At 37.5% G+C, this 389-nt stretch overlaps 1 long non-coding RNA gene across 3 annotated transcripts in view; it reads left to right on the forward strand.

Annotated features, from left to right (window-relative positions):
- Positions 1–389, forward strand: part of LOC119591875 — a 181,478-nt gene that overhangs the window by 152,773 nt on the left and 28,316 nt on the right. The gene's annotated exons all lie outside the window — the stretch shown is intronic.

Below are 389 nucleotides of genomic sequence, written 5' to 3' on the forward strand. Positions count from 1 at the left end.
CTTATTTTATACTTTTTTTGCATGGGAATAGTTGAGCCGTAAAAGGAGAATTTCTTATCGCTGTTCCGGGTTTGTTGTTCGGGTTCGTTCCGTCGGCGAGTGAAACTTAAATGAATTTCTTCCTTGAAGTTATTTTTTCAATTAAGATTTTCTTCTCGATTAAGTTGCATTTTTGAGAAGTTCTGTTCATCATTTTTAAGTTGTTATAGTTTATCGGGAGCAAGAAGACGAAAACCGAACCGGAAATTTCTCGCGCAAAAGATTAATCGCCTGTTATTCTCTTGAGGTTAATTAAGAACTGTTCTTTTACTTTTTACGTCTCTGCGTGTCTGTGTGTTATGTATGCGTATGTATGTTTATTTGGATGGACACGCACGCACACGCGCACG

Source organism: Penaeus monodon, chromosome 29, assembly GCF_015228065.2.
Source record: "Penaeus monodon isolate SGIC_2016 chromosome 29, NSTDA_Pmon_1, whole genome shotgun sequence".
Taxonomy (NCBI): Eukaryota; Metazoa; Arthropoda; class Malacostraca; order Decapoda; family Penaeidae; genus Penaeus; species Penaeus monodon.